This window comes from Chlorocebus sabaeus, chromosome 29 (assembly GCF_047675955.1).
Source record: "Chlorocebus sabaeus isolate Y175 chromosome 29, mChlSab1.0.hap1, whole genome shotgun sequence".
Taxonomy (NCBI): domain Eukaryota; kingdom Metazoa; phylum Chordata; class Mammalia; order Primates; family Cercopithecidae; genus Chlorocebus; species Chlorocebus sabaeus.
In genome coordinates, this window is record NC_132932.1 from 13,089,902 (window position 1) to 13,100,952 (window position 11,051).

Sequence of the window (11,051 nt, forward strand, 5' to 3'; positions counted from 1 at the left end):
GTCTCACTGTGTTGTGCAGGTTGTAGGGCAGTGGTACAATCTCAGCTCACTTCAGACTCAAATGCCTGGGCTCAAGCGGTCCTCCCACCTCAGCCTTCTGAGTAGCTAGGACTACAGGTGCTTGCCACCACACCTGGCTAATTTTTTAAATTCTTTGTTGAGACGGGGTCTCGTTATGTTGCCCAGGCTGAAATTGAATTCCTGGCCTCAAACGATCCTCCCATCTCAGCCTCCCAAAGTGCTGGGATTACATGCATAAGCCACCATGCCCCACTCAAGAAAATTCTTAAAAACAGATTCTAGAGTCATATTCTCAGAGGTTAGACTAGTGTGAGGTCCAGACTTTGCATATCTCACCCCCAGTGCCCAAGCAGTTTATTCACTCATTAAACACCTGCTTATTAAACACCTACTACATGCCAAGAGGTATTCTAGATGCTGGGGATATGACAAGGCACAAAGCACTTAAAAAATCCCTGCATTAGAAAGCTTCCATTCTAGATTAAGAAGACAGGCTGTAACTAGATAAACATATAAATAATGTGCCAAACAGTGATAAGGATTATGATAAGGAATAAAGCAGAGTTAGAATGAGGTATGATCCCTCTTTGAATTGGGTGTTCTGGGAAGCTTCTTTAATAAGGTAACAAAACAGAGTCCTACACAGATTTCTAGGGGGAAAGCATTCCAGATAGAAGTAACGCCAAGTGCGAAGACACTTGAAATTCTAGTGCAACTGACTTCAATTGATTAAAGAGCATTTGCTGTGTGCCGGATGCTTTACAGCACTGATCTTATTTCAATAATACAGCAACTCTGCGCCACTAATTATTATTACTTCCATTTTACGCACTGCTACATGGAAGATTTAGCCACAAGCCTAGCAAAGGGTGGACCTGTAGTTGATGGATGAACCTGGAGGTTGACAGCATTTCCGCAAGTCCAATGCTTTAAGGATTCCACTGTGGGGAACGGGTCTTCTGAAAGGCAGTAAATCTGCAGAGAGGTAAGTAAGCACTGATTTAACTCTCTGATAGCACATTAATGCAACTGTCTAAAATGATATTTAGGAAGAGTTTTCCTTAATTATTTGGGTATGTGCAATGCAGTGTTAAAAGAATGTAAGAACTGTGTACGTAGAATAAGCTTAACTATGTAACAAAAAATCACACAAGAATATATAATGCAAGGGAAGTAAGTCAAAATATAAGCTGTGTGGTTGTCAGTACTTTCAAAATACATCTCTCTCTCTCTCTTTTTTTTTTTTTTTTTTTTTTGAGACAGAGTCTCACTCTGTTGCCCAGGCTGGAGTGCAGTAGCGCAGTCTCGGCTCACTGCAAACTCTGCCTCCCTGGTTCGCGCCAGTCTCCTGCCTCAGCTTCCCGAGTGGCTGGGACTACAGGTGCCCGCCACCACGCCCGGTTAATTTTTTGTATTTTTAGTAGAGACGGGTTTTCACCGTGTTAGCCAGGATGGTCTCAATTTCCTGACCTCATGATCCACCCGCCTCGGCCTCCCAAAGTGCTGGGATTACAGGCGTGAGCCACCGCACCAGGCCCAAAATATATCTGCTACGATAAGCAAGTAGGTGCTAATATTTCTTTATCAGGAAAAAATCATGAGAAATATTGCAAAAAGTGCATAGCCTTCTCCTTTATCAGCCCATGTCTGGAGCTGTGACCACAACCCCACCTGCATGTATGAGTGGCCACCCCATTCATAGTAAGTCTTCCATGTCACACTCCCTTCCCACATATTTTCCTTAAGAGAAGCCCTGAGCAAGGCTCAGCCAATGGTCCCCAGAGCAAGGATCTGGCTGCTGCTCACCTGGCTGCCACGGGAAGTGAGGAGCTTGTGCTGTCTCCACCCATCACGTGGGCTGCTCCATGGAGTCACATTTTACAGGAGATATGCGAATTCCACTTGCAAATCCTTCAGTTTCACTGCTATAAATTCTTCTTGCTCTTATTAATAAAATATAATAGTAATTCCTAGAATATTGGCCTATTATCCAAAGTCACAGAATGACACAGCAATCAAAATCAGAATGAGTTATGGAGCCCAGGGATATAGTTGAAGATGAGGACAGGTAATTTCTGGCTTCCAAAGAAACACTAGAAACGTTAGGCCTAGGCAACAAATCAAAGGAATAATATTCAAGCTAGTTGTTTAAATTGCTCGAAGAGTAATAGTAGGTTTATAAGGCAAATATTATAATATTAAAAACCAGATATGAATGATATATCAGAGAAGTTAGGTGGACATTTGATGAGTTACAAACTGAGCCACGTTGGTTGAATTTTCTATATTGTCTTTACTTCCTTCTCCTCCTGATGTATTTTTATCTTAATTTTGTGTTTAGTTTGAGTCTGCGGAGTTATAGGTTGGCAGTTCTAGATATAGTTTCTTTTTTTATCAGGTAAAAATGATGCTACACATTTAACCACCTGACTGGACCATTTTGAGGATAAAAGTTTGATGTCTAGTCAGCCAATGTTTAAACAGTAACAATCAGCCAATGTTAGGCAAACATTGCACTCTAACATTAGAAGATTCTGCAAAATGACTCAAAATATGAAAGGCACAGTTAAGGGTCCGACACCTAAGATTCTCCAATCTTAAAGTGCAGCCTCAGTGAGAGAAAGGAGCCATCTCAGAGAAATGCCCGCTGCAATCAATATCCACATTGTTATCGTCACCTTTCAGAGCGTCGTGAACAGAACATCACCCATACTGTAGAAATCACGCGTGTTTTTGAGCCTACACTACTGGGAAAAAAAAAACCTGAAACTTCCCTGATATTTTGAGCCTGAGAGTAGGCCCAGATATCTCTTCGCTCTACCCCATCAGTGTTCCCACCCCACACACCCCCCTACCAAAATTCAGTAAGATTAGAATGAAAACTAGGAAATTCTAAATGCCTGAAAAACCAGCTGTGCTTCAAAGTACACTAGGTTGGTTATGAAAATTACTTCGTAGCACATTCTCACTTGCAGCCAGTTGCAGGTGTACCAAGAAGGCAAGGGATAATACCAAATATTCTTCTTTGTTTCTTTTTATTTTGTCCTTTATTTGATTCTGGCAGAGTCAGCCCCTTTTAGGCACCTGCAAGCCCCACCTTCCCTGTGTCCTCTGCTCTCTCCTTTCCTATCCCTCTGCCCTCACCAAGTCTCAGCATCATCTCACTGGTTGCCAAGGGGCCAGGCACAAGAAGACCATCACTCCTGCTGCCCTCCTGGGAGGGCCCCTCTCAGCCCTTAGCATCTTCCGCTTCTTTCCTGTTTCCAAAAGGAAGCTTCTGTGAAACCACATGATGTTTTTCCTGGGAAACTACATCTCCAAACACAATTTCAGTGCATTGTGATGGCATGAGATTTTCTTCCTGCCTGAGGAAAGAGGTGAAGGAGATGGAGCTCCCACCGAGGACTGTGCCCCAGGATGATTGTGCTAGGAGAGGGAGTGGTCCCAACAGATTTCAGTGTCCCGTGCAGCCCAGGGTATTGTCTGTGGTTTTCCAGGACCAGTAAGCAAGCTTAGGTAAAATTTCTGATAGGTCCAGTCAGTCATCAGGGGAAAAGCTAGACACAAAGAATCTCTCAAAATGAGCTATTAGGGCAAAAGAAGGACCCAGCCTCCTGCAGTGGGTGCAGTCAGCCCCACAATGAGCAGGGGCCGTGCTAACCCTGCCATCTATACCAAGAAGGGCATTGCTTTTCCCTCTTGTCTTCTCTCTAAGCAGAGGAGATTCAACTCCTATCAAAGCAATGCCCCCACATGCCTGTATTTTCTCAAAGAAGTCAGCTTTAGAAAAGCTCTGAGAAGTTCATGCTGATCTTGCAGTCTTACTCTGCATGTTTTCATATAAAAATAAAACTTAAAAGTACTTACCAATTAAACTCTCCAGCAGGTTTCCAGAGCTGGGTAAGATGGAGCAAATACAGTCCCTTCTATCTCTCCCGGTGATCACAGCTAAAAAAAAAAACCCAGGAAGCATACAAGCAGCAATCATCAGAGGTGTCTAGAAAGAAAACCATGGCAAGCAGATGGAAAGGGAGACAATATTCGGAGAAACATGGAGATAACAATGTTTCCTCTCCAATGAAACATGGAAAGGAAAGAAAGCTTTTCTTTCCTCTCATGTCTCCCAGGTTAGACTCAGGACAGCCCAAATCCCAGAACTGCTCAGTAGGTATATAGGGAGAAGTGCCCAGGAGAAACCATCCCTCTATGGTCAGAAGACCAGGAAAGGGGCCCCTGAGGAATGGAGAGAGAAGGAAATCCACTGTTTTTTCTTTCTCTGTCTCCTGCCCTAGGCAAATGTTCTAAGATTGCACTCCAATGACAGCGGCAGCAGCAGCAGCCACGAAGACACCCGAAACTCTCAAAGAAAATCCTTTTTTCTAACCAGAGGGATGAAAAGGAAGGAGGGAATCCTGCTCCTTTATTTCTCTCTCTCTCTCTCCCCTCTTGCTGCTTTACTTAGAGCCACATCCAGACACAAGAAATGCACGACAGGCCTGGAAGGCAAACGCCTCACCTTTCTAGCCTGAGAATCAGGAAAAGAGGTCCCAAGGAGCTGAGGAGTGTTGAAGAAGTCATGAAGAGGAAGGAGTTTGAGAAATGGACCACAAAAAAATGTGTATGCTGTCCTGGGTCTATCACTGAACTATGCATGCATAGAGCTAACTTCAAACAACGTAACAATGGCTTTAAGAAATGAGCTAAGTTGTAGATCATTGCCCAGGTCTAAAACTGGTCCCTGGAAGGAATACACAATCCATAGGTCAAAATAACACAGTAAATGTTTGAAGACTGACCTAACATAGGCAACAGAAGACAGCTCAGGACTCAGAGCCTGAGCCTAACCAAGCAGATGCCTGCCAAAAGAAAAAACATCAACATTCTCCAGAGGATTTCAATGAGGGCCAGAGTCTCGTAACATAATATTTTAAATGGCCAGGGCACAATCCAAAATTACACAATATAAAAATCAGGAAAAGATAACCACAGATGCCAACATTCAAAATATCCAATGTTGGAAATATCAGACAGAGATTTTTAAACAGCCATTATAACTATGCTGTATGAAATAAAGGAAAATTATCTTGAAACACAGAAAAATAGAAATTCTGAGAAGAAAAATACAAAGGACCGAAAAAGTGTTAGAACTATAAAACAGAAGCCGGGCGCGGTGGCTCAAGCCTGTAATCCCAGCACTTTGGGAGGCCGAGACGGGCGGATCACGAGGTCAGGAGATCGAGACCATCCTGGCTAACTCGGTGAAACCCCGTCTCTACCAAAAAATACAAAAAACTAGCCGGGCGAGGTGGCGGGCGCTTGTAGTCCCAGCTACTCGGGAGGCTGAGGCAGGAGAATGGCATAAACTCGGGAGGCGGAGCTTGCAGTGAGCTGAGATCCGGCCACTGCACTACACCCTGGGCGACAAAGCAAGACTCTGTCTCAAAAAAAAAAAAAAAAAAAAAAAAAGAACTATAAAACAGAAATAGAAAATTTACTGTTTGTGTTATATAGAAGAAAGGATATGAGAGAAGAGTTAGTGAACTTAAAGGTGTATCAGTAAAAGTTATCCAATTGAAAAACAGCAATAGAAAGGTTTTTTAAAAAGAAGAGCTTCAGGACCAATAGGACAACATCAGAAGATTTAATATATGTGTCATTAGAGTCCCAGAGAATGGGAGAGATAAATTGGTGCAGAAGGAAAATATTTTAAGAAACTGGCTGGATGTGGTGGCTCACACCTCTAATCCCAGCACTTTGGGAGGCCGAGGTGGGCAGCTCACCTGAGGTCAGGAGTTTAAGACCAAGCAAGCCAACATGGTGAAACCCTGTCTCTACTGAAAATACAAAAAAACTTAGCCGGGCATGGTGGCAGGCACCTGTAATCCCAGCTACTCAGGAGTTTAAGACCAAGCAGGCCAACATGGTGAAACCCTGTCTCTACTGAAAATACAAAAAAAATGAGCCAGGCATGGTGGCAGGCACCTGTAATCCCAGCTACTCGGGAGGCTGAGGTGGGAAAATCACTTGAAGCTGGGAGGCAGAGGTTGTGGTGAGCTGAGATTGTGCCATTGCACTCCAGCCTGGGTGACAAGAGCAAAACTGTGGGAAAAAAAGAAGGGAGGGAGGGAGGGAGGGAGAGAAGGAAGGAAGGAAGGAAGGAAGTAAGGAAGGAAGGAAGGAAGGAAGGAAGGAAGGAAGGAAGGAAGGAAGGAAGGAAGGAATGAATCATAGCCAAAAATTTCCCAAATGTGGTAGAAGGGATAAATTTACTGATTTCAGAATCTCAATCAACACCAAACCAGAAAAAATCAAAGTAAGCTGTACCAAGGTACATCATAATTAGTCTGCTGTAAAGCAAAGACAAAGAAAGCAGCATGTTACATATATGGGGAAAACAATTTAACATTAAGGATTATTGTCCCAAAACCATGGGAGCCAGAAGGAAGTGGAACAACATTTATAGCATACTGAAACAGAAGAACTGTCAACTCATAATTTTATATTAAGTGAAGATATCCTTGAGAAATAAATGCAAAATGAAGATATTCTTAGATGAAGGAAAAGTAATTTATTATCAGCACACTTGCCCCGGAAAAGTTGTTTTTAAAAAATATGTATTTAAGGTATACAACATAATATTTTAATATACTTATCTTGACTTATCTTGCTATACATATACAATGTGAAGGGATTACTATAGTCAAACAAATCAACATGCCATCATTTCATACAGTTACCTTTCTTTTTTGAAAGAGAAACTATTCATACAGAAAGAAATGATACCAGAGGGAAAATGTGGAATTTCAGGAAGGAAGGAAGATGAGAAAAAGGTAAATATCTGGGTAACATATTGGACTATTTTTCTTCTCAGTTCTTTAAAATATTTAAGACTATTTACTGCAAAACTTACAATATTCCTAATGGGTTTTCAATGTACACAGATGTAATACAGACAATAACGAAACTTAAAATGAGGAGTATAAAGGGACCTAAAGAGTTGTGAGTATTTGACATTTTACTTGAAGTGATAAAATATTAATTCTTATTAGTATCTGAAAATTAAATATGCATATTATAATCCTGAGAGCAACAACTAAAAAAATTCACAGACAGACATTTAAAAAGTTAATAAATTAAAAGTCTCAAAAATATTTAAGCAACCCAAAAGAAGGCAGGAAAGGAGAAAGAGAAAAATGAAAAACAGAGAAGATATGCAGAAAACAAATAAGAAAAGTGTAGCCTAAATTCAACTCTATCAATAATTAATGTAAGTGGTTTAAACACATAAATTCAAAGTCAGAAACTGTCAGATTGAATGTAGGGGAGGGGAGATCCAATTTTATGTCTCCTATAAGAAACCAACTTTAAAAATAATAGTATCAGCCAGGTGCAGTGGCTCACAATGGTAATTCCATCACTTTGGGAGGCCAAGGTTGGAGGATTACTTGAGCTCAGGAATTCAAGACCATCCTGGGAACACAGTGAGATCCTCATCTCTTCAAAAAATAGAAAAACATTAGTCAGGCATGGTGCAAGTGCCTGTAGTCTCAGCTACTTAGAAGGCTGAGGCAGGAGGATTGTTTAAGCCTGGGAGGTCGAGGCTGCAGTGAGTGAGCTGTGAACACACCACTGCCCTCCAGCTTGGGCAACAGAGCTAGATCCTGTCTCAAATAAATAAATAAATAATAAAAATAATGGAATAGCTAAATTTAAAATAAACAGATGAAAATATATATAATGCAAGCACTAATTGAAAGAAATCTGGGCTGGGTGCAGTGGCTCATGCCTGTAATCCCAGCACTTTGGGAGGCCGAGGCAGGCAGATCACGAGGTCAGGAGTTCAAGACCAGCCTGGCCAACATAGTGAAACCCCGACTCTACTAAAAATACAAAAAAAAAAAAAAAAATTGGCTGGGCATGGCTGGGCGCAATGGCTCACACCTGTAATCCCAACACTTCAGGAGGCCAAGGCGAGCAGATCACGAGGTCAGGAGATTGAGACCATCCTGGCTAACATGGTGAAACCCTGTCTCTACTAAAAGTACAAAAAATTAGCCAGGCGTGGTGGCGGGCGCCTGTAGTCCCAGCTACACAGGAGGCTGAGGCAGGAGAATGGTGTGAACCTGGGAGGTGGAGCTTACAGTGAGCTGAGATCACGCCACTGCACTCCAGCCTGGGCGACAGAGCGAGACTCTGTCTAAAATAAAATAAAATAAAATGAAAAATTAGCTGAGCATAGTGGCAGGCGCCTGTAATCCCAGCTACTTGGGAGGCTGAGGCAAGGAAAATCGCTTGAACCTGAGAGGCGGAGGTTGCAGTGAGCTGAGATCGTGCCATTGCACTCCAGTCCGGGCAATAGTGTGAGGCTTTGTCTCAAAAAAAAAAAAAGAAAAGAAAAGAAAAAAAGAAATCTGTATGTGGCTATTGTAATATAACACAAGGTAGACTTTATAATGAGGAAGGACATTATGTAACAGTGAAAGATCTAATCCAGTAAGACATAACAATCCCAAATGTATCTGTACCTAACTACATAGCCTCAAAATACATGAAGCCAAACTGATAAAAACCAAAATGAGATACAGACAAATCTACAATTACAGTTGGATATTTTAACATTTTCCTCTCCATAACCAATAGAACAAATAGGTAGAAAATTAGAAAGATATAGAAGATATTAAAAACAGTCATATTAATCACATGCTTTACCTAAGAAGAGCAGAATACACATTATTGTAAGTGCACATAGGATATTTACCAAGATAGGCCTTATTGTGAGTCATAAATAAATCATTAACAAATTTAAAATAATACAAAAGTACATGCTTTAACCATAATGGAATTATAGTAGAAATCAATATCAGAAAGATGTGTTTAAAAAAAAAAAAAAAAACCTGGAAATTGAACATTCAAGTAATCCCTGCTTCAAAGAGAAAAATCTTAAAACGAATTAGAAAATATTTTGAACTGAATTGAAAATGAAATTATATGTAAAATTTTGAGATGGAGCTAAAGTAGTACACAGGGAAAAATATAGCATTGAATGTAAATATTAGGAAAAAAGAAAGATCTCAAATTCAGCTTCCACATTATGAAATTAGAAGAGCAAAATAAACCCAAAACAAACAAAAGAAGGAAATAACAAGAATAAAAATCAGTAATATTGAAAACAAAACAATAGAGAAAACCAATAAAAACAAATGCTGGGTTTTTTTTTAAGGGTCAATTACATTAGTAAACTTTGTGTCAGTTTGCTAGGACCACATCACAAAGACTGTGTAGCTTAAACAACAGAAACTTATTTTCTCACAATTCTGGAGTCTAGAAGTCCGGGATCAAGGTGAGGTCAGGGTTGCTTTCTTTTGTGGCCTCTCCCCTTGGTTTGCAGATGGCCATTTTCTCCCCTTGTCTTTACATGGTCTTTCCTCTATGTAGTCTGGTTTTAATTTCCTCTTCTTACAATGACCTCATTCATATTCCATTAAGTCCCATCCTAATAAATTTACTTTAGCTTAATTACCTCTTTAAAGACATTATCTCCAAATACAGTCACATTCTAAGGTACTGAGGGTTAGGAGTTCTACATATAAATTTGGAGGAACACAATTCAGTCTATAATACCATTCTAGTCAGGCTGATGAAGAAAATATAAGAGGCATGATACCAATTAACAATATCACAAATGAAAGACAAACTATCACTAGAGACATGAGGAATGTTTAAAAGATAATGAGAAAACATTTTGAACAGCTCTATGCATAAAAATTCAACTTAGATGAAAAGAACCATTTCTTTAAAGACAGAAACTACCAAAACTCACTCAAGAAGCAACAGATAATTTGAGTAGTCCTGTGGCTAGTAAATAAATTTGAATTCTCAATAAAAACAAGCAAACAGGCCGGGCCCGGTGGTTCACACCTATAATCCCAGCAGTTTGGGAGGCAGAGGCAGGTGGATCACGAGGTCAGGAGATCAAGACCATCCTGGTTAACACAGTGAAACCCCATCTCTACTAAAAATACAAAAAATTAACTGGGTGTGGTGGCAGGTGCCTGTAGTCCCAGCTACTCAGGAGGCTGAGGCAGGAGAATGGCGTGAACCTGGGAGGTGGAGCTTGCAGTTAGCCAAGATTGTGCCACTGCACTCCAGCCTGGGAGACAGAGCAAGACTTCGTCTCAAAAAAAAAAAAAAAAAAAAAAAAAACAAGGAAACAAACAAAATTCCAAGTCCAGATAGTTTCACTAGCAATCACCAGTTTTATACAATCTCTACTGAAAAGAGAAGAGGGAGGGAAATTCCCCAACTTATGTGTGAACCCAGAGTTACCCTGAGACCAAAACCAGACAATGATAGCACAAGAAAAGTACAAAATAATATCCCTCATGAACGTAGAAGCAGAAATCCTCATCAAAACAGTAGCAAATCAAATCCAGCAATAGATTTTTTCATAATGCATCACAACCAAATAAGGTTTATCCTGAAAATGCAAAGCTGGCTCAACATTCAAAAATTCAAAACCTATCGTATTAGCAAACTAAAAGAGAAAAAATATATAATCCTTATCAATATCTGCACAAAAAGCATTTGACAAAATTCAACATCCATTCATAATAAACTTCTCAGAAACAAGAAATGTTAGGGAAATTCCTTAATCTGATAAAGGGCATCTACAAAAAAAATCACCGCTAATATTACATCTAACAGTGAAAGACTGAATGCTTTCCCCCTGAAATCAGGAACAAGAAAAGGAAGTCCACTTTTACTAGTCTTATTCAACATTGCATTGAATCTCAATCAGTGCAATATGGCAAGAAAAGGAAGCACTTACTTCTTGGAAAGGAGGAAATAAAACTGTCCCTATACATAGATAACAAGATCGTCAATGTAGAAAATCTCAAGGAATCTACAAAAATAGCCATAGAACCACTGAGTTTACACAGTGGGTTTCAAGATACAAAGCCAATATACAAAAATCAATTGTATTTCTATATACTAGTAATAAAAGTTTGGAAACTCAAACTTTTTAAATC